The following is a 23692-nucleotide window of genomic DNA, read 5'->3' on the forward strand; positions in this document are numbered from 1 at the left end:
TCATGACTGATGATCAAGCCAGCTTTGATAGGCAACAGATGGCTTGCGCCTGCCACATACGTCTCTCAGAGAACTTGGATAATTAAAGTTTTCTTGTCACATAGTTTACTTTATTTAATACCAAACACCTAGAAAAGCTTATTTTAGAAATACAATCTGACACGAAGTGAAGAAAAAAACAGTGGTTAATTTTAATTGCCTAGACTCTCAAAGTGCAGTTTGCTGTAGCAGAGGTGTTCCCACCTCAGTGGGAGATAAAACACTTAGAACCTCACAGTGTTAGGACTTTAATGGGATTTTATTCAGGTGTTGCAGTGGAGGAAGAAAAAACTTTTTTCACAATATTTAAGTCAGGCTAGAACTTACCTGTTATTGGATGGATTTACAAAGGGGAGGGGAACTGCATGAGGAATCTAGCCCCTCTGAAACCCCCTTTAGTGACATTTTGCAGTCAGGTTGAGAAACAAGAGACACTGTTCCAACATATGCCAAATGAGACACAATCTCAACTATGCTGAACGTTATGCTGTCCAGAGTCTCAAAAATAACCCAGATATTATAATCAAACCAGCTGATAAAGGGGGTGCTGTTGTCATCATGAATAAGAAAGACTATGAACAGGAGGCAGCCCAGACAACTCTCCAACACCACATTTTACAGACCTCTCTCCGATGATCCCACTTTGGAATTCCACAAGAAATTGCAACTACTTAACGAACTCCCTGCTGCTACTTGGGACCTTATTCACTCAGACACACCATCTGAGCCCCATCCTGGATTATTTTATTTACTTCCCAAAATCCACAAACCTGGAAACCCTGAATGACCTATCATTTCGGGTATTGACACCCTTACCACCGGACTATCCAGTTATGTGGACTCTCTTCTCAAATCCTATGCCACCAAAACTCCCAGCTATCTCTGAGATACCACTGACTTCCTCAGGAAATTATAAAACATTGGAAAAGCTCCTGACAACACCATCCTTGTAACCAGGGATGTAGAGGCTCTGTACACTAATATTCCACATGAAGACAGATTACAAGCAATCAGGAATACCATCCCTGATGTCACCACAGCCAATCTGGTGTCTGACCTCTGTAACTTTGTTCTCACCCACAATTATTTCCAATTTGGGGACAATTTATACCTCCAGATCAGTGGAACTGCTATGGGCACCCGCGTGGTCCCACAATATGCTAATATATTTATGGCTGACCTGGAACAACATTTCCTCAGCTCTTGTCCTCTATTACCCCCCTCTACTTAAGATACATTGATGACATCTTTATGATTTGGACCCATGGTATAGAGATTCTCGAAGAAGTCCACAGAGACTTTAACAATCCGCACCCCACCATCAACTTATGCCTCGATTACTTCACGCGAAAGATACATTTCCTGGACACTACAGTACAAATCAAGGATGGCCTGACTGGTACCACACTCTACCGGAAGCCCACCGATCACTATACTTACCTACAGGCTTCTAGCTTCCATCCTACACACATAACTAGATGCATTTTTTACAGTCAAGCCCTAAGGTATAATCGCATGTGTTCTGATCCTACTGACAGAGACCAAAAACTACAAGATGTTTACCAAATATTCATAAATCTGAATTACCCGCCAGGAGAAATAAAAAAACAAATTGACAGGGCCAGACAAATACCCAGAGACCAGCTACTTCAAGACAGACCCAAAAAAGCCAAGAACAGAACACCACTGGTCATTACCTACAGCCCCCAACTCAAACCACTGTAAAGCATTATTAAAGACCTACAACCTATCCTTAATCAGGATGCCACACTCTAGAAGGCCCTAGGTGACAGGCCTGATCTCTCCTACAGATAACCTCCCAACCTTATGAGGATTCTCACCAACAGCCACAGTCTATACCATAGGAAAACCAGTTGCGGCAGCCGAGTATTCACTTAAGAGACCCATAAAAATGTTCTGCATTAGGCTACTCAGGCAGACCAGTTTCTAAGTTGACAGAGGCATAGGTGAGCCTTGGCTGCAAATTTCTGGAAGTAATGATCTGAACATAAATGGTCATATTTTAATCATACAGTGTCACAACCTATAACTGTGAAAATAACACAAATACAACTTGTTGACAACATTCTTTTGGCACTTGTTGAATGGAATGCACAGAATATCTGCCTTGTGAAGGATAAACTAAGAAAGATCCAGCCTGCTTAACCTAGTCTTGCTTAGCCTTACACAGCCTTACACAGCCAGGGCTTTGTCTGCAATCAAACTGCATAACTGTGCAGAATTGCAGTTACATAAAATATCAGTTTAAAACCAACCGTACAGAGCTATACAAAACAAATTATGAAAACTCATTAATTTCAGGGAAACCATTTTCATCATCACCTGTGTTTTCTTCTATGTCTTTAAAAACACACAAAAACAAAGGACATTAAATGCAAAATGTTTGAAAATAGCTCAACTTTGGTGGTTTACATTGGCATGTTCACATTACATTCATGAAACTTTTGTATTTAATTGATTATCTTTCAATGAATGTAGAGGTTTAATGTCCTTCAAGATAAATATTGACCTCAAGTTTGCCTAGGTTAATATTTACCACTTAGGTCAGGGGTGGGCAAATAACAGCCCATGGGCTGGATCTGGTCTGCCAGGGTGAGCCCCTTGCAAGCCCTCACCTCTATATTTACCTGCACCGCTGCAAGCATTGGGCAATCACAGCTTTTGTTGGCCGCTTCTTTTTATCGTCTACTCCTGTCTTATGTCAATGCATTTTCTTGCCCACCCTATCTTAGCACAATAATTTTTTAAAAGCAGAAGTAGCTGCCTTGTTTTTTACAAGAAGAGTTTACAAATTATAAATATAGTTAAATATGTAACTATTCAAATAATGTTAAGTTTAAATTTAATTAAAACAGCATGAGTCCTTTTTTATTCAACTGAATGACAAGTCTAATATTTAGTTCCCCAGTGCTCTTGATCACTCAAGGACTCATCAGATGTGATAATTTTATCTCGGAACACAATTTTGAAGAATCTCAGTAGCTAATGGGATTCTGACCACAGTAGACTGACAATGAAGACTAAGGTCAATTAGCTTGGTCTTCACCCTAATTGGTTAGTGCTGAGTCAGACAGTAGGTTCAATCATAATTAGATCATAATTAGAATAATCATAATTGTTACCATGCTGGACAAGATTTGCCCTGGCCCACACTGACAACAACTATGGTCAATATAATGATCACAAATCATGGAAACATAATTCTTCATAATTCTGTTTGGTCATGAAATGATTTTGTAACACAGACCAGCCATCAGAAAGTTCAGAATGAGACACAATCCAAAGCAGAACAAGGCTTATTGTCAGGAGAGAGAAAAGATTATCTTCCTGTTAAGCATTTTTATAACTTTTTTTAAATGTCAATTTACAAAGGGTTGCAATCAGATGAAATTATGAATGTTTTCATCATGCAGTTTTTGGTGTTGTTGTTGTTTGTGGCTTTTAAGCACATTTGTGAACTTTTTTTTCATACAGAGAGTGTGTGGGCAGGAGTAAAATTCTACAGTAATCTCCCCGAACTGTTTCATGGGCCCCAACTGTAAAGGAGCAATACAGCTTTCCCATGCAGGAAAAGTTGGATCGGTGGAGAGCAGTGTCGTATTTATAAGGGATGTTCTCTCTCACCAGTTCTACATAGGATTTCCATTATATTGGCATTGTGAAATTCAACTAAAATTGTGTCATTACCAAGCACTGAACATTTCTCCAGAACATTATTTTTAGAAGTATGATCGTCTTTAACATATTAAGCTGAGATGTGAATAGCTCCTCTAGAGGATCAAAAAATTGCCTTACAAAGGTCACAAAGGAGAAAAGTTATGCAATATGGAACTAAGACTGAATGACATAAATCGTGTGATTCTCATTGCTTAAAGCCATAAATTAGAGCTTGCATGTTTGCAATTACATTGTATACCAAAGATGGAATGATGGTCAATGAGATTTTAAAAGTTAAAAAAATTCCTACTATCACTTTCAGAAAAGCCACACACATCCAAGGACATGCACGTATTTGTTCAGAGCCACGTTTCACAATCTGCTATAACATTTTTCAGAACTGCTGAAGGGGAACACTGATATTTTGTCCATTCTTCTGTGGAAACTCCACTGGTGTGTCTACAGTAGGAACTAACTTCGAAGTTAACTTCGAAGTTAGGCACTACATCAAAGTAGCCAGAAGAGAGTCTACACACATTTTCCCTTACTCCAAAATTAACTAATGAGGCGCTAATGCTAACTTCAAAGTAGGGAGCCCAACTTTGAAGTCTTTACGCCATTCCCAGGAATGGAGTAGTGCCCTACTTTGAAGTTTAACTTCGAAGTAAGGTGTATGTAAACGTTCTACTTCAAAGTCGCTTACTTTGAAGTTGTAGTTTGAAGTAAGCAAATTCAAAGTTATTTTTGTAGTATAGACACAGCCTGAGAGTACATGATCTGAGGAACCACAGTGAAAGAGCTAAATTATATCCAAATGCTGCTTTATTTACTATAGCAGTTTTCAGAAATAAATTTTTTTCAAAAATCTGGTTCCCACCTACTTGAGAATTGAACTCTAACTCTATAAATCATCAGCCAAAAGAGAGATCTCATTGACATGAGATGACATTTACCATTCTTGGACCTGATCCTGAATGTTTTTATTTGGGCAGTTGGTCTAGTTGAAGATAAATAGAGACATATAGATCCAAAGCTGTCATGGATTTTTGCTGTCATATAGCAAATGTCTTAATTGAGGTTCATAAGTGGGGTTTTTTACATAAAATAAAATCCCAGATTTTGAAGGAAGCTAACTGTGAGATATTCCATTGGTCAATTGCAGTCAATTACAGTTGATGACAATGTACAAATATCTGAACTTTAATTAAGGGAACATTCTGCTCTCCAGTGCAAGAGTGTGGCTCCCTCTGAAGTTAATGGAAGCTGATGGGAAACTTTGGCCCTAAATTATACTATAAAGGGTAATAGATTTTGTGCTGTTTTTCTGTCTGTTACTACTCCTCTTGATGTTCAAACATCCATCTAAATGAGTAAATGTTCATTTTAGTGCCTTGAGTAAAATGTTTGTTACGTTTCCTGATATCTTTTTGTCATCTCAGGCTGCTTCTACAAATGACACCTCCCGTCCGAGGTGGCATGGTAATGAGGCAATTCTAAGCAGGCTAATGAGGCGCTAACATGCATGTTCAGTGCCTCATTAGCATAACGGTGGCCACGTGAATTTCAAAGTACAGACTTCAAATTGCAGATTGACAGTGTAGATGGGGGCGGCTTTGAAACAAGCACCCCACTTTGACATTCCCTTACTCCGATCTAGTTTTATGGGAGTAAGGGAATGTCAAAGTGGGACGCTTATTTCAAAGTTGCCCCCATCAACACTGTCAATCTGCAATTCAAAGTCTGCTCTCTGAAATTTATGTGGCTGCCATTATGCTAATGGGGCACTGAATATGCACATTAGCACCTCATTAGTTTGCTTTGAATTGCCTCATTATCATGCCACCTCTGACAGGAGGGGGCAAGTGTAGAAGCAGCCTGAGTCTGTACAGTCCTATCATTTGTCTGTAAGTGACTGAAATCTGTGTAGAGTATTGCACTGTTCATTATTTACAGCCCTTTCACACAGTACACGCTATTTGTGACTAGCACTAATGTTTCTCTTCTTCATGCCTTTGTTTTTTCATGATCAGAGACCACTTTCTACTTATGCCATGACTCCTACACCTTAGACAGCCTCATTAACTTCTCATATGGAACTCTGTCAAAAATGCTTTCTGAAACCAACTTTATCATGATACTTTCCTGAATACGGTGACAAGTGACAACATTTCTTTTTCTTCAAGGTTACAGTACTTTCCAGCTGTAATCATTTGATCTCTGGATAGAGACAAAAATAATTTCCTCCTGCTGACAATTTGATTAGCAATAGCTTTTAATGAGCTGTTATTATGAAGTAGCAAAACCCTCAACGAAATTTTGCCAGAGATTAGCATATGTCATGTTACTTGCAACACAACCAACTGCGTATAGTACTCTAGCACGAGCCACATTATTTGCTAGAATTTTATTATTTTTTAAATATTTTTAGCCTTGTTTATAAGAAGTAAGTTAAATCCCATGGTAAGTGTGCCAGAATTTGGCAGACTCATTTTGCCTTACGTGTTGAAGGTCCAACTATCATATGGCTACTAAACAGTGTTCCCTGTAAACTCTGCATTTGTGTGGCGGCCCAGGAGAGATTCAAATGCTGCCCAGCTGATTAGCAGAGTATCCACAACTGGGTTTTTGGTTCCTCTTGATGGGGCATATCCTCACAGGCCTCAGTGTACATAAAAAGTACACATGGATGAAAAAAAATGAGAGGAACACTGCTACTGAACTGCCCTCCAGATTACTTTGAGAAAATACTGATCATCATTAATGTAAAGCTGCAATGTGTTTGTAGCCAGACATATTGTAGAGTGACCATAACTAGGAAGTTTTGCAAAAGCTGTTAGTGGAATAGGTACACAGAAATTTAAAATAGTCAGTTTTTCCATTTCCTTATTCTTATGAACAAGCAACTGGAAGCAAAAAATGATCCATCATGTTAATGAAGTTATGATAGAACTGGAATGAAGAGTGTATCTGTATATATGAAAGAGGAATGGAGACAGAGAAGTGCCATCAGAACACTTCTTGCTCTGCCTGGACAATAAAATAGCGGCATCCCCTTTGATTCTGATGTGCGTGCCTTCTATCTGTAGCTCTAATTGCCAAATGGTACCAAAGGTGATCAAATTCAGAGTTCAGCACTGCTAGAAAAATCTGCAAAATTTGTGAGGGTTTATTTATGGCATCATCCTCTTTGTACAAGAAATGAGTCTGATTAACAAGTTATTTCCAGCACACTTGAAATTACATATCGCAGCCTAAAAAGCTTTTTTCCTCCCTTTTCTTTAGCTGGGCACTGTACCTCTCCTCCCCTTCATATATATGGAGCCAGCAGCATCAGATTCTATCAGGAGAAAAACAGACTGCTTTGTATTTTGCATCTAGGGTTTGAGCAGTCTGCCAAGGAAGCTGGTGGTTATGAAAACGGTTACTTGATATTGGTGGACATAACAATACAGCCATTTTCTGCTATTTCTGGTTCTTTTGGAAGGCCTCTGCATTTAATTTGTATAATTCCCCAACAAAATGTAATGTATAGCTCATTCATTCATTTGTGCCATGCTGATTAGTGTAGGCGATCATGGCCCTCCACCCGTCTATTACGAGTACTCTGGAGCGTCTACACAGTACTGTGGCAATGCAACCAGGAAGTGATACTGTCCAATATTTTCTCACATTGTCTACTTCGACCTCGCTTTCCATTATACTTTCCTGCTGTCACTAAATTTTCAAGTGCAGACTTTCTAATTATATGGCCTATACATTTTGCCTGCCTTGTTCTTATCTTATTTAACAGTGTTCTCCTGCTGTTGGCTTCATTTAAGACAGACTCATTCATCCTTTTGGTCGTCCATGAGATGCACAACATCCTTTTTAAAAACCACATTTCTGTGGCTTCAACGTTCTTCTCAACTTGTTTACTGATAGTCCATGATTCGCATCCATACATGAGGACTGGTTCTGCATAACATCACAGCACTCTTTTTCTAATCTCCAATGATAAAGATCTGTTTGTGAGAATGCTTCTCATTTTCTGAAATGCTGCTTTCGCTTGAGTGAGTCTGCATTTGACTGCTTATATAGCTTATAGCTTATAGCTCATATTGTTTTAAAATGTACATGCTTCACAGAAACCAACCTGCAATCCTTTAGAAACCTGCACACAAAAATGCTAAGTAGAAACCCATTACCTTCACATCTGTGAATATCATGCCCTATGGCCCTATCAAATTCACAGCCTTGAAAAATGTCTCAGAGATTGTGAAATCTACTTTCTCATCGTGAAATCTGGTCTTTTGTGCTCATTTACTCTATACTACATAGATTGCACAGGTGAGGCCAATGTTTCTGCAACTGGGGAGAGTCTTAACCCAAATGGGAGTTTCAGGGGGTTGCAAGGTTATTTAGAGGAACTGTGGTTTTGCCATCTTTACTTCTATGCTGCTGCCTACAGAGCTGGGTGCTCAGCCAGCAGCTGCCACTATCCAGCTGTCCAGCCCTGAAGGTAGCACGCCAGCAGCAGTAGTACAGAAGGAAGAGTGGCAACACCATACCATGCCATCTTTACTTCTGCACCACTGCCTTCAGAGCTGGGCCTCTGGAGAGTGGCAGCTACTGACTGAGGGCCTAGCTATGCAGGCAGCGGTGCAGAAATAAGCACAACAATACTGTCCCATGAAAACAAGGACTATCACTTTAAAGATTACCAAATTTGTTAGGGCATAAGCTTTCATGCGATACACCTCACTTCCTCAGCTGCTTGAATCAGAACCATTCTGAGAGTGTCAAATTTGCATATGAATTCCCACTCAAGACTTTGACGTTACAGTCTGGTTTTGAATTATTTTTCCTTAGAATGGCAACTTGCAAGTCAGTGACTGAGTGTCCAGAGAGCTTAAAGAGCTCCCCCACTGGTATTTGTAAGTTATCAGTCTTGATATTTGATTTGTGTCCATCTATTCCTTTGTGTACAGACAGTTTGATTTGTCCAATGTACATGGCAGAGGGGCACTGCTGACACATGATGGCATATATCACATTAGTAGATGTACAGATGGAGAAGACTTTGATGATATGGCTGATGTGGTTAGATCCTGTGGTGCTGTCACTAGGATAGATTTGTGGACAGAGTTGGCTAAGAGATTTGTTTCATGGATTGGGTCCTGACTTAGTGGATCTCACAGACAGCCCCTTGAGCTGACACAAATACTCACTGCCAGCTTCATACCCCATAAAAGAGACACAAACCTGGGAATCAATCCCCGCAACAAAGATTAGGCCTGAATAGAGACATGGAATGGCTCTCTCATACAATAAGTGATTTCCCTTCAGGCACTGTTACCTTCCCATTACTGTTGGAGGTGAGCTGAATCCACTTGGATTTAATTAGCACTGATGTTACACACTCATTGCTGTATCCCTGCCTTTCTTTCACTTCCAGCATCTCATGAAGTGAGCTGTAGCTCATGAAAGTTTATACCCTATCAATTTGTTAGCCTTTCAAGTGCCAACGGACTCCTTGTTGTTTTTGCTGAACCAGACTAACATGGCTTCCTTTCTCAAAAATACCATACCAGGCTTCCCTCACTTCTGTGCTGCTGCTGGTGGCAGCTCTGCCTTCAGAGCTGGGCTCTCAACTAGCAGACGCCACTTTAGTTACATAGTCCTGAAAGCACTGCTGCTTCCAGTAGCAGTGCAGAAGTAAGGGTAGCAGTAACACAACCTCCCAGCAACACCCTTGCGATCTCCCTGCCATGCATGCACACACACACACACACACACACACAGACAGACAGACAGACATACAACTCCATTTTGGGTCAGAAGGCTGACAACGAAACACTGAAATTTCAGATGTAAAAAGGTGACATCATGAAATGTATTTTTTTTTAAAATCTTTAAAATTAGCTAAGGTTTGCAACCCAAACAAATTTTTGCTACAGGTACCAGTGAATGGAACTTATAAATTACACTTTTCTTGAAGCATACTTCTGCCACATTTTAGACCCCTCTCTGCTTCAGACAAATTCAGATGTGATGTGGAGAGGGCTGCAAGGTAAAATATCAGTAAAAGAGGTGTGAGTAATTATGAATGGTCCAAATTTCTGGTCCCACTCAAGTCAATAGCTTTTCCATTGGCTTTGATATAATCAAGATTCAACTTAGTGAGTTGAGCTTAATACAATATGTCTAAGATGTGAAAAAGCTGTTTGTTGCACATGTTAAACCTCTTGGATTTCCTTTGGCTCAGACTGCTTAATTTGGATCAGAAGCTAAGTTTATGAAGCAATATGTGTCTATTTGCATAGTTGAAAGCATAACTTGGCTCCAGATGCACAAAAATGGACCTTGGGTAAAAGGTTACTCTGCTCTACACCTGAAGTAGAGGATGAAATTGTGATGGTCTTCCCCTCCATGCTTTATGAAAATTGGCTTATGTATATAAATATGCATTATTTGGAGATGTTTTATACAGAATATCTTATGTAATCTATCAATGTTAATGTTACAGTTTACTGGATCTGCATATTCTTGGGAAGGAACAATCAGTTTCACACATACAGAATGGGGAGACACTGTCTAGGAATGACTACAGCAGAAAGAGATCTAGGGGTTATAGTGGACCACAAGCTAAATATAAGTCAACAGTGTGATGCTGTTGCAAAAAAAGCAAACATGATTCTGGGATGCATTAACAGGTGTGTTGTGAACAAGACACGAGAAGTCATTCTCCCGCTCTACTCTGCGCTGGTTAGGCCTCAGCTGGAGTATTGTGTCCAGTTCTGGGCACCACAGTTCAAAAAAGATGTGGAGAAACTAGAGAGGGTCCAGAAAAGAGCAACAAGAATGATTAAAGGTCTAGAGAATGTGACGAATGTGACATATGAAAAAAGGTTGAAAGAATTGGGCTTGTTTAGTTTGGAAAAGAGAATATTGAGGGCAGACATGATAGCGGTTTTCAGGTATCTAAAAGGGAGTCATAAGGAGGAAAGACACAACTTGTTCTTCTTGGCCTCTGAGGATAGAACAAAAGGCAATGGGCTTAAACTGCAGCAAGGGAGGTTTAGGTTGGACATTAGGAAAAAGTTCCTAACTGTCAGGGCGGTCAAACAGTGGAATAAATTGCCAAGGGAGGTTGTGGAATCTCCATCTCTGGAGATGTTTAAGAACAGGTTAGATAGATGTCTATCAGGGATGGTTTAGATAGTACTTGGTCCTGCCGTTGGGGCAGGGGGCTGGACTCGATGGCCTCTCGAGGTCCCTTCCAGTCCTAGTGTTCTACGATTCTATGATTCTATTTTGGTGAATGCATCATTCTTCTATATGAAACTAGAAATATGAAACGTAAATCTGTTTATAGTTTTAAATGTGCTGTTGAGAGCCATTACTCCTGCAATGGAACCCCAATGACGGGGTGATCAACTTAACAACTTTTAAACAGTCTTGTTTGTCATCTAACTCTAGAAGGTGGTTGGTGCTAGAAAATCACGTGACTATACCACCTGGTACTGAAAGCCATTTTGTTCCAGTGTATTTCCCTGGCAAGATAGGAAACCTTTGTTTTACAACAAAGGTTTGTAAAACAAAGGTTTCCTATCTTATGAGAAAGCTTCCCATTGCTTAAATAAATTATCAGTTTTTGTATTCAGCTTGCCTTGGGAACTGGCTAGTACACCCTAAGAAGGAACAAAGAACTATGATCCAGCAATTGCAACATTAAAAGTTTCTTGGTGGAGTTAGAACTAGCTTTGTGTTTTCTTTTTATCATCATCTATAACTTACTTTGAGTTATGTTTTCACTTATAACCACTATAATCCTAGTTTTTATACCTAATAAAAACTCTTTTCTTTACGATCAAGCTCAGTTAAAATAAGTGTTACCTGGGGGGCACCCCTTTGCATATCTCCCTTTAGCCGCGTCTACACGTGCACGCTACTTCAAATTAGCGGCGCCAACTTCGAAATAGCGCCCGTCACAGCTACACGTGTTGGGCGCTATTTCGAAGTTAACGTCGACGTTAGGCGGCGAGACGTCGAAGTCGCTAACCCCATGAGGGGATGGGAATAGCGCCCTACTTCGACGTTCAACGTCGAAGTAGGGAAAGTGTAGATGATCCGTGTCCCGCAACATCGAAATAGCGGGGTCCTCCATGGCAGCCATCAGCTGAGGGGTTGAGAGACGCTCTCTCTCCAGCCCCTGCGGGGGTCTATGGTCACCGTGGGCAGCAGCCCTTAGCCCAGGGCTTCTGGCTGCTGCTGCTGCAGCTGGGGATCCATGCTGCATGCACAGGGTCTGAAACTAGTTGTCGGCTCTGTGTATCTTGTGCTGTTTCGTGCAAGTGTGTCTGGGAGAGGCCCTTTAAGGGAGCGGCTTGCTGTTGAGTCTGCCCTGTGACCCTGCCTGCAGCTGTTCCTGGCACCCTTATTTCGATGTGTGCTACTTTGGCGTGTAGACGTTCCCTTGCAGCGCCTATTTCGATGTGGTGCTGCCCAACGTCAACGCTGAACGTCGACGTTGCCAGCCCTGGAGAACGTGCAGACGCTATTCATCGAAATAGCTTATTTCGATGTCGCTACATCGAAATAAGCTATTTCGATGTAGTGTGCACGTGTAGATGTAGCCTTTCATAGATAAAGGAGGCTCACCTGGTGAGCCCTCTCTGCGCATAACTGTTCACAGGGAAAGAGAGAGAGAGAGAGAGAGATTTATTTGGGGGTTTGATCCCTTGTGAGGGTTGGTTTCCTGGTGCTGTGCCCTAGAATGTTGTCCTCTCAGATCTGAACTGGGTAAGTGTGTGCATTGCCCTGCAGGATAGTAGTATCTCCAACTCTGTGCCTTCTCTGGGGGAGATAAGAGGACCTGACACAGGAGGACCAGGTGGTGGGGAGCCCCAGAGAGCAAGAAGGTGGGTGCCAGTGACATGGTCAGCATGCTGGGGTGCAATCCCAGGGGTCTTCTGTGACTGTACCCCATCACAGAAACATTTCTGAAAAGTTGACTGAAAGTTTAGTTTGAGAGCACATTTTAAAAACATAAGCGAAAGTAGAGAATGCAGCTTTTCTTAGCAGCCGTTTAGAATAACAGGGAACTTAATCTGGGAATTATTAAATAGCTGTGAAACAAAATAAAATATTTGTCAAGTAAAAATGTATGTCATTGTTATGGAGATTTCCATCTGTGAGTATCAGTGGCTTCAGAACATATATCATACCTCACTACCTTATTAGCTTGCTTTTCTGAACATAACTTTTTCCGAAGAAGTAGAATTTTATTTCTTTTGTAGTATCAGGATTTTATTAGAATGCATAGTGGAACACCCAGAGAGGAGGCTTTGTGCGCTAAAAAGCATGTATGCTTAAATCATGTTATGTTGAATTCTACCTGACTGCAGAAAATTACTAAATAATGCCCATTTTATACATAAGTTTATTTTTGATATAGCGAGAGTCTGCATGGATTTGTTATCCATCATAACAAAAGCCAGCTCCATAAATGCTTGTTACTATTAAACTAGTTGTTGGACCAGCCAGATTCCTCACAATTTTTACTTTTGCATAAGAACCAATTTTGTTACATGTTTAAAAGCTGAATCTGGGTGACTTCAGTGGAAACAAAGGCTGGACTTTGTGGTGAGCAAAATAATTGTAGTTAGCCTTTTGAATTTTCAAGATATTTAGTAAAGAGTAAATAATTAGTCCTCATAGCAAGGCAATGTATTTATCATTCCTATTTCTTCATGTTGAGAAGCCCGAAGTTCGTCACAGTACTGTTTTTAGTAAGGTAGAATCCTTTCAGTATTTGACACGCTGTCTACTATCAGTCTGTACATTGCCTTTTTGAAGAAAATGACTCAGTGATAATATGTCTGTCCCATCTCTAATTAGGACTCTCTCTAGTTTTCCTTGTCTTACTTCTCTTTCATTTTACTTGATTTCCTCTTATTTCTCCTTTTATCACTTTCATTTTCCCAATTTTCCTATACCTTCTGTCTGTCTTTTATCCATTTACGTGTTGGAAGCTTTGTTCCCAGGTACTGAAGTGGAAGATTTAAGAAGCAATGTTCTGTATATTATTGTTCAGTCAATGTTGCTTTGTCTGGAGTAAGCGCTATTGAATGATATGCAGACCTGGAAAAAATAGAGCAAGAGTCAAGCCTAAAACAACAAATATTTCTGCTCACCATCCAAAAGATTCATAGCTGCTTTAAGAAGACAGGTTCAGACTGCTTATTTCAGCAGATTTGGGCTATTTCAGATTGCTGCTTGCATATTTTATATCAAGTGACCTGCCAAATGTCATGAAGAGGTGAACAGGGAATAGAGAAATCAGTCAAGGTGATGGATGAGCCAGAGATTTGATTATTTATTCAGATTATTCCCACAACAATTGAGTCTTGCTGATTGCAGATGGCATTTTGTCACAATCATTAAAAAAGGGCAAAAGTGGCAAAAATTTAATGGCCAAATTAGAGTTATTGAACAGTCCCTGCTAAGAAATTTTTTTTAAATCCAAAGCAGAAAGGCAAATTATTTGTGCCAATGACCACTAATTTTAGAGCATTCTCCAGAAAACTTTATGCATGGCTTTTGCTTGAAAATGAGCATATTTGATTGGACATTTAATGCCTGGGTGTTTCCTAGGATCTCTTTGGTAGTGCATAGCTTCCCTTAAAGCCTTTTCTCTTAAAAAGAACATAAAATCTTGAAAAGTGATCACATCTTTCCCCTGCCCTCTCCAGTCCTACAATAAGAAACACTTCAAAAGAACATGCAACAGAATGTGGTATGTGACAAAAGCACCCCTCCATTCTTACGTTGTCAACCCTGGAACTTCATCATTCTCCTTTTCCTCCTCAGAAACATGGTTATGCTGTCATTGTTGAATTTAGCATGACAATACACTCTTCTAGTCTGTGATATACCCTCCCCAATAGGACTATTTGTGCTTCTATAATGTTTAGGGATAGTACAGACTCTTCTTGTCTGTTAATAATTCAGATGCAAAACTGCTTCTGTAACTTCAGTTTGCATACTTTTTTGAAGGCAGGCAATGTGAAGAAGCCTTGAACACGTTCCTTAGCACTCTAGAAATTCAAAAGGTTCAATGTACATTTGTTTTGGTTATCCAGTAACTTTAAACGATAGCACAAATCCCTAAGATCAAAGCATTTTTTTAAAAAAAATCCTTGCATTTTAGCAGACAGTTCTGCAGGTTTTCACCTATGTGACTTCAGTGCCTGTTCATTCAACTTTGACCAAGAAATTTCAAATGATAAATATCAGGATCTTAAGACTACTGTTAAAGAACAATAAGAACAAAAATGAAAACTGCAGATCCTCCAGGCATATTCTTAATCTAATGATTTGTTTCTCTTTGTGCTTTATCCAAAAATTTCAAAACAAAATATACTGTGTGAGAAAAATACGGTATGGGCAGGAAGCATATTTAGATAGAGACAAGAGGTAAAAGGGGATCAAGACAAGGGGTGAGGCAGAATAGGCTGCAGATGGGAATATCACAGATGTTTTTCTTTGATCATGTATTGTCTCCAGAAATAATTTTATGTCTTAAATTAGCTCAAGTAAGCATTTAATTTTAATTGCACATATCAGTACATGTCAAACAGTTTTAAAATTTTAAAAATCTACATTACATGGATTATAAGTGTATAGTTCACATGTCTGTATTGCCTTACATATGAATAGAATAGCTTTATATGAGAAATAAAAAGCTTGCTTACTCACAGACATACCAAACAACACGATGGAGAAAGCTTAGAGACTCTTTCATCAACATGAGTTTCTACACTGAGTCTTCATCTACACTGCAACATGAATTGGACTTTTAATAAATTTGATTTCTTAACCTCAATATTATTAATTTGAATTTGTGTCCACAAACCTTCTGGAAATTCAACCCGTCATTTCTTCATGTTGAATTTCTGTGTTCCCATTGTCTTATCCAAGTTTGACTGCATGAGCAATGCATTGTGGGTACCTATTCCACAGTGCCTTAGCCCCAGTTGCTGGTGGGTGTTTTGGGGTGTTTGATGTCTGTGACAGACCCGCAACTGTCCCATTAGGGGTCCTGCGCTTCCAGGCGGCTCCTTGTGTGCCTCAGAGACTCAGACAGGCCCTTCTGTTGCCCTGGAGCTTCCCAAGAACAAGGGCCTCCCCTTGTGTGGGAGGGATAGCTCAGTGCTTTGAGTATTGGCCTGCTAAACCCAGGGTTGTGAGCATAATACTTGTGGAGGCCATTTAGCGATTGGGGCAAATAGATGTCAGGGATGGTGCTTGGTCCTGCCAAGAGGGCAGGGGACCAGACTAGATGACATTCTGGGGTGAGGGGTAGTACAGTGGTTTGAGTGTTGGCCTACTAGACCTTGGGTTGTGAGGCCAATCCTTGAGGGGGGCATGCAGGGATCAGGGACAAAGAGGCTTTGAGTGGGGGTGTAGCTGAGTGGTAGAGTGTTTGACTGCAGATCAAGTGGTCCTTGGGTCAAATCCAAGTGCCCCCTTTGAAAAGCTCTTGTGTCACCTTCCAGGTGGATGGATAGCTCAGTGGCTTGTGTATTAGCCTACTAAACCCAGGGTTGTAAGCTCAATTCTTGAGGAGACCATTTAGGGATTGGGGCAAATAGATGTCAGGGATGATGCTCAGCCCTCCCAAGAGGGCAGAGGACTGGACTAGATGTCCTCCCAAGGTCCCTTCCAGCTCTAGGAGATGTGTATCTACTCAAAACATTTGGCCTCTATTAGATCTTTACTGGCAGCCACTTCTGGTCTGCCACAGTGTCACTATTCCAGAATGTAAAAATACTGTCCCAGAATTCAGAGCACTCAGCAGCCTTTTGAAAATGAATCAGAGACAGTGCTAGCACAAACATGGACCCTCAAATGCTTTCAGTCATTGCAACCACTGTTATGGCAACTTTACAGACTGTCATGTAATTTTTGTGTCAGTTACAAAGTGAGATGATGGTTGACTATGACGATGATAAAAGGTTTGAAGAGGAAATCACTGTACCGCAGACCAAGAACTCACAACTGCCAGCTGCCAACTGCATTGCTGACAGTGGAATGGCAGTTTTGGACTCATGAGACCTGTACACACGGGTGGGACCACATCCTTTCAGAGCCCTGGGATGAGCAGCAGTGGCCGCAGAACTTTTGCATGCGCAAGTCCACTTTTATGGAACTTTGTGATGTGCTGGCCCCCACCCCAAAGTACAGCAACACAAGAATGAGGCCAGCTTTAACAATTCAGAAGTGAGTGGCAAATCACACTGTGGAAGCTTGCAATGCCTGCCAGTTACTGGACAGTGGCAAATCAATGGAAGGTGGGCAGATCTACAGTGGGGTCCGTGGTGATGCAGGTAGCCAATGCAATCTGCCAGCTTCTCTTCAGAAAGACCGTGACCCTGGGAGATGTACAGGCCATAGTGGATGGCTTTGCTGGCCAGGGTTTTCCTAACTGTGGTGGGGCAATAGATGGCATGCACAACCCCATCCTGGCCCCAGCCCACCTGGCTTCTGAGCATATAAACTGAAAGGGGTACTTCTCCATGGTATTGCAGGCATTGGTAGATCACAAAGGTCATTTCACCAACAGCAACATGGGATTGTCTGGGAGGTTCATGACACGTGCATCTTCAGAAATTCTATGCTGTACAAAAAGCTCATGGATGTGACTTTTTTCCCAGAGCAGAAAATCAAGATTGGTGTTGTGGAGATGCCTATTGTACTATTGGGTGACCCTGCTTACTCTCTTCTCCCTTGCCTTATGAAACCCTACACAGGAGCCCTGGAGCCCAGAAAGGAAAACTTCAATCAAAGACTCAGCAAGTGCAGAATGAGGGTTGAATTTGGCCATTCACCTTTGGCCATTTAAAAGTGAAGTTGAGGACCTCCACAACTGTTATAGTGAAGACTGGTCCCCTGCAAGAAGCATGCGCAGCTGTTCATAATAGAAGCAGGTCTGTGGAGATGACCTGGAACACCAACTGGCTTCCTGGACTCTGTGATAGGCCTGTTGGAATTGTTTCACCTTCACCCGGCATTTCACAGAGTCCCAGGAGTAACCTCTGGAGGTCATTAACTGCGAGATCTTATCATATATGTTCACCTTTCTCTTGGACACCCAAAGTCTGATCACCACTGATTAATCTCCCCAAAATGCAAGATGATCCAGAATCTCCTGATGGATCCACACGAGAGCTCTCTTGTGAGCCTGAGAACTACTAGGCAAATCGCTATCCTGAGTGCTCATGATTGAAGGAGATGTCTACCAATGCGATTGCCACCGATGCAGTGTGCCCTTTATATTTCAAGGACTGGGTGCTGATGAATTCAAATTCAAATTCAAATTTGTGGGCTTCCTGTGACCTTCTTCCTGTGCACCTGGGCTACGTCTACACGTGAAGCCTACATCGAAGTAGCCTATTTCGATGTGGCTACATCAAAATAGGCTATTTCGATGAATAATGTCTACACGTCCTCCAGGGCTGGCAACGTCGACGTTCAGCGTTGACGTTGGGCAGCACCACATCGAAATAGGCGCTGCGAGGGAACGTCTACACGCCACAGTAGCACACATCGAAATAAGGGTGCCAGGCACAGCTGCAGACAGGGTCACAGGGTGGACTCAACAGCAAGCCGCTCCCTTAAAGGGCCCCTCCCAGACACACTTGCACTAAACAGCACAAGATACACAGAGCCGACAACGAGTTGCAGACCCTGTGCATGCAGCATGAATCCCCCGCTGCAGCAGCAGCAGCCAGAAGCCCTGGGCTAAGGGCTGCTGCCCACGGTGACCATAGAGCCCTGCAGGGGCTGGAGAGACAGCGTCTCTCAACCCCCCAGCTGATGGCTGCCATGGAGGACCCCACAATTTCGACGTTGCGGGACGCGGATCGTCTACACGGTCCCTACTTCGACATTGAACGTCGAAGTAGGGCGCTATTCTGATCCCCTCATGAGGTTAGCGACTTCGACGTCTCGCTGTCTAACGTCGAAGTTAACTTCGAAATAGCGCCCGATGCGTGTAGCCGTGACGGGCGCTATTTCGAAGTTAGTGCCGCTACTTCGAAGTAGCGTGCACGTGTAGACACAGCTCTGGAGAGCAGTGGCTATTCCTGGCAAGTAACCACAGAGCTTCGGGGATCCATACAGGACAGTCCTGGAGGCTAACAAATTCAATTCTGAGATATGTCATTTCCACACTGGCCTTTATTTGAAATTTTAAATTCTAACTTGATGCTACTGGTACCAATGATATTATGATATTGCTATTAATGCTCCCTAATTCAAAACAATGGCATTTACAATGAAGACAGAGACATTTTAATATCAAGCTAACTGCCCTAAATTCAACTTCATCTCATAGTGTAGATCTAGCCTCAGATTGGAGCTACTGACTGGAAAAGGTATCAATGGTGAAACAGCATCATCAGGCTGAACCCTGGTTAAAGGCCCAGAGGTGGCAAAACATAGGTTACTCATTCATTTCTTTGTGTTTGACTTTTCAGTGTAAAGATACAGAGATGGCTCAACTCCCTGTACTTTATTTTCAAGTCATTAAACTTTAGTGAAAGAGGAGCGCCTAAAGTTGGCAGTGTATAGCAGCAATTCTCTAAATTATCCAACAACTTTTAAATGCCTCTGTTCCTTGTGTTATATTTAGGGAATTCCTCATACTTGTTATACTGACTATATTAACTTTTATGTTGTCTTAGGAACAAAATAAAACTCCACTGTGCAACTAATTGTTGCTACTTCACATTTCAGTGTATTAAGTACAATATGCTCCCAGCCCTGGGCAAAAATAGAATCTGGATGCCAAAGCTGTTTTAAAATCAACTTGCTGCACTGTTTCAAGAACATTCTTAGCCAAATTATGTAGAATTCCAATTCCAATCATTAATAAAACAGTCTGAGGGAGTTAACAAGGAAAGAGAAATATTGCCTTTCGTAAATGTTGTAGGCATTATTTTGTAATGATGATTATTTAAACCTGTGTGGATTACATATCATCTTAGTGTGAGTATCTTTCCATTAAAAACACAATAAATAAAAAAGTAAACCTGGCACAGGCATGTGTTGGTTATTCATGTCCATTGCAAACTTTTACAATACAAACCCTGAAGCAAACAATGTGGTAACTCACTCCTTGCAGAAGTTTCTCTTGAATAGGTGTACAGCTTGCCTCCATTTTTCTCCTCCCCATAGGGTCTCCCAGAATGCCATATGTGTCTTATGACACCATCAGTATTAGTCCCCTATAGAAGTACTGGAGTATATCACAGTAATTCCCAGAGGCCCTAATCAGAAAAGAATCTGTGACAGGGTGAAACAACCAGGAGAAGGATAGAGGCTGCTGGCTGGTCATAAGATTCAGGAGGGTTTAAAGGAAGGGACGGGTCCCCTTTCCAGGAACAGAGAGAGATAGCTGCAAAGGAAAAGGGATTTAGGTTCCTGCAACCTGTCCTGATCTGGGAAAAAAAATGTTTTTGATTTTGAAAGTTTCAGTGTTTGGCATTAATTTGCCCTGCCCTGAGGGAAAAGTGTGTTAGGGAACCTACCACTGTCTGTGTCACCACTGCAATACGCACCATACAAATCTCAGTCTCTGCCCTAAAGAGTATATAATTACTGTGATGGGGTGGCAACCCTTCCTGGCCTGTGATGGGGATTGGAACTGGCAGGTGGGGGTGGAGTTGGGGAAAAGGCAGTGCAAGGGTGGGGTACTAGGCCCCTACTAGGCCAGGAGGGGTTAACACCACATTGTGAGCTGAGAATGTCCCACCCCCATGGCTGTACTGGGCAGTGGTGATTGGGGATGGAGGTTCTCGAGGACCAGCCACATGCCCCTGCCCCTGTTCAATCTATACCCCACCCTTGCACTGCCTTTTCCCCGACTCCACCCCCACCTGCCAGTTCCAATGACTTTGGGGGCAATCCCCCCCATCCTCTGGAATGGCATGACCCATGACTAGTGCAAGCTAGGAAGCTTGTGCTGCTCTAGAGCCCACTCTGGGGTGAGCGGTGGAACCACCACTGCAGTCACCAGAAGCAGTGCAGTACAGACAGTGAATTCTTGGGAGGAGGGGCAGTGCTAGAGGTGCATGTGACTCCCTGTGCACCCCCCTCCCACACACACACATTGCCCCTTGTACTGCACACGCTCAAAGTGCTGGGCCAATATAAAGGGAAGCAACTCAGCTCAGTCAGAACAAGCCACCAAAGAGGAAGGCTCTATGGTAGAGGCTCCAGCTGAGAACCAACTTCAGACCCTGCAAGGGGGGCCATGAAAAAAAGAAAAGAAAAATAAAAATGATCTTAAAAAGCAATTTTTAAAAAAATTATAAAGTTACAAAAATTATTATTTTAAAATTAAATATCTTCCAATAATGTTATTAATGGCTGGCCGAAAATCTATATTGTGGTTTCCTTTTTCAGTAATGAAGTGTACATAGCAGCTAGAATTGGCTTTGATGGGAGTCCAAGAATGGTTCTGGGGGTGACTGGGGGACCGCTCTAGTTGAAAGATTGGGAACTACTGATGCAGAAGCTACTATAAGACAGTTAATACAATTCAGTAGTAGTAAAGAGTTACTGGAGATTCCATCTGTAAGCCTTTGCCACAGTGTTAGAAACAGTGGGCCAAGTTCTGTTACACTAGTGCATACCAAAAGCAAACACGGACATCAATGAAGAAGCTGAGGATTTGCACCAGAAAAGGGCAAAATTTGGCTCAGTCGATTTACCAAAGAGGCACACTTCTACCAAGCTCTTGTATTTTTGCGGTCTAACTTGACCACTGAGGATTTACTGCAGTGACTAGGCTATTTGGGGCTTCCTGTTCAATATGAAAAAATCTGGTGCAGGTCAGGATAAATATCAGTTTGGGAGTGCTTGGTAATTGGATGAAAAGGCCTGATGTAAATAGTCAGAAATCTACCCTTGTAGTAGACAAAACAGGAGCAGTAGTCATTCCAGACACTGAATTGTAAAATTCTTTGGCTGAGAAAATAGAAACTTGTAATAAACCTGGAACTGTTGCAAGCTGGCTGAATTATTCATTGCGAATAGTACTTATTATAAATTTATCCCATTTTTCTGTTCAGGCATTTGAGAACCAAGCATGAGTTCTTCTAATGTGTCCATTAGTATTTGTCAAAGTTAAAACAAACAAATTTCAGCTGATGAGCTGCTGCTGAACTATTTATCTCAACTATCCTCTGTCTGGTGGTATCACAGGATAATATCAGGTTTTTTTAACTGTATGACTGAAATCTCTTCAGGTGACAAAAACCCCAGTAGCACCTGTCACACTTCGGTGTGAATTCTCTGAGTAATGATTTATGCTAAAGTTAATGAAACTATTGGAATTTGGGAACATTCTTAAATATCCATGAGATCCTACCTGCATCTGACGAAGTGGGTCTTTGCCCATGAAAGCTTATGCTCATACATTTCTGTTAGTCTATAAGGTGCCACAGGACCCCTTGTTGCTTTTGCAATCCGGACTAACACGGCAACCCCTCTGATACATGAGATAGACTACTTGCAGCCATGCAAATAACTGCAAACGGAAACTGCCATATCTAGTCAAGAAGAAACTTGTGACTCATTTGATTCCTCAGTCAGTACCAATTGGCAAAATATTGATTTGTGTCTCAGAAAATATGATATTAGTTCCAACAAAAGTCCTTTCAAAAACAATGAAGTGGCAATATGGTGAACCAAGGGGTACAGCAAGGAAAGTGCTATGAGGGTATCTCCCTTTCCTAACAGCACACAACTACAATTAAGTTATGTACCTAATGCAACAAGGATGGGCAGGGTGGGGGGAATTATGTCAGGCACTAGGGATAGAAAAGAATCAGACGTCAGAGAACAAAACGTAATAACACGTAAACAGTAAATTGGTGCATGTAAAAAGGGAAATGAAAGGAGAGATCACTGAACGAGCCCTGTAAACAAGCGGCGAATTGTAGCTTTTGTATTTTGCAACATTCTGAGAAGGAAAAGCAGGAAAACAGTCAAAGCCTCTCTGAAGTTACAAAATATAAGGGCCAAGTCTTTGCCAACAGGCCTTGTACTGATTTAAAGAGCTATAAACGTTGGGTAGTTTTAACTGAGCAAGAAATAAGAGAACACTCAGTTGTCACTTTGACTATCTAAAAAATTCATCACTGGACTTCATACTTCAGGCTTCACTTACAGTTAATTTATACTGAAAAAAACAAGGAAATATATGATGAAAAGTTACATACGCATGAGAGGGCATTTCAAAAATTGCGTGCACGGTGACATAAATTGCCGGTGGCAGTAGAAAGGTAGAAACAAAAAGAAACAAAAAGGCATATTGGGCCTGAGTCTTTACTGGGCTACTCCACTTTTAATAACTCCATTTATTCCCAGTGAATTATCCCAGGTAAAATGGAGATAATTAAGTGGTCAAGCTGGTCCTCTGTGTGTGTGTACTTTGCAACTGTTGACATTGGCAGTTAAGTCACTGATATTTTTTCTTGGTTAAAGAAAAGAAAGAGGGTTGTTTCAGTAAGTCATGTTTATGGTTAGGGATGTATCTGCAGCACTGATCCATAAAATATCTGCCAGGCACCTTTCCTAATGGTCTCTTGACTGGTCACTTTCTATCTTCTTGGGTGCTGGCACTGGCACAGGCACAGTATCTTTGCTCTTTGCTTAAGACCTTCACTGTGCTTATTATAAGCCTATAGCACTCAGTACAAGGCTTCGGTACTTCTGAAAATTTTACCTTAAGTCTCACTTCAAAGGTACCTTATGCACTTGGGAGTAACTTGAAAATCAATGAGATCCGAGTTCCTAAAATGTCTTTTGAAAACAGAACTTAGGACGCTGGAACAAAGTAGTTTATGTGATTCTGAATTTTTTATCTCAAGTGTGAAATTGCTTTTACACACACTCATGCACGTACGCATACACATGCACTCTC

The 23692-nt window shown here is 41.4% G+C and overlaps 1 non-coding gene across 1 annotated transcript; it reads left to right on the top strand.

Moving 5' to 3' along the window:
- Positions 1 to 16157: 16157 nt before the first annotated feature.
- Positions 16158 to 16229, top strand: TRNAC-GCA (transfer RNA cysteine (anticodon GCA)). Its single transcript has one exon. It is a non-coding gene; the product is annotated as a tRNA-Cys (tRNA).
- The last annotated feature ends 7463 nt before the right edge of the window (positions 16230 to 23692 follow it).

Source organism: Carettochelys insculpta, chromosome 1, assembly GCF_033958435.1.
Source record: "Carettochelys insculpta isolate YL-2023 chromosome 1, ASM3395843v1, whole genome shotgun sequence".
Taxonomy (NCBI): domain Eukaryota; kingdom Metazoa; phylum Chordata; order Testudines; family Carettochelyidae; genus Carettochelys; species Carettochelys insculpta.